The following is an 839-nucleotide window of genomic DNA, read 5'->3' as shown; positions in this document are numbered from 1 at the left end:
GTTCCCATGCCTGTCCACGTGAAGAGATGATTTATAAACCTCCGTTTTATGCCTTATGATAATATTAATAAGACCGTAATTGCCATATGTTGATTTTAGCAATGTTTTAAAATCCAGACTGGTTTGCAGTACTGGACTGTTGGCCCTCTCTAGGTGAACTGATTTTGGATTTGGACCACCTAAGTTCACACGTGTCCTCTACTCCAACTGTGGATCCCTTTCAGCCCAGGCATTTTGAATTAAAAAAGGAAAAAGTCAACTTTTATCTTTTTCTCGATTTTAATTAATTCAAGGAAATTTTCTTGATTTTAATTAATTTAAGGAAATTTTCTATGTAACCACTTACCTTCTTAGGCTATTTTGGAATAAAATTATGCTTTCAAAATATCTGAAGTAAATATATGCTTTCAAAATATTTGAAGTAAAACGTATGAGGTTTACCTTTAGACATCTAACCGCTTGCCATGATATACCGTTAAGAGTTATACGCTGTTTATGAACTATATTTTTTAAAATGATAAAACTACCCTCATTCAATCACCATTGTTTTCCTGTAGTGTGGTCTACTAGAGACTTTGATCTCTCTCATTTTTGGGCTCATGCCCTGAAATGATCTTGAAAAATGGATGGATGACGTGGATAGAGACATATATATATATATATATCCATGGAGGGACCACATAGCACTGTCCAATAGATGAATGGATGGATGGGATGGTTGTATGTATAGATGGATTAGTATAAGCATGTGGATGGTTAGATGGGTGGATTGATTGATGGGATGGTTAGATAGATGGATGTGGTTGGATGACGAGATGGGATGGGATGGGTGCTTGGTT

Source organism: Magnolia sinica, chromosome 5 (assembly GCF_029962835.1).
Source record: "Magnolia sinica isolate HGM2019 chromosome 5, MsV1, whole genome shotgun sequence".
Classification (NCBI taxonomy): domain Eukaryota; kingdom Viridiplantae; phylum Streptophyta; class Magnoliopsida; order Magnoliales; family Magnoliaceae; genus Magnolia; species Magnolia sinica.
This window is presented reverse-complemented; position numbering follows the sequence as displayed.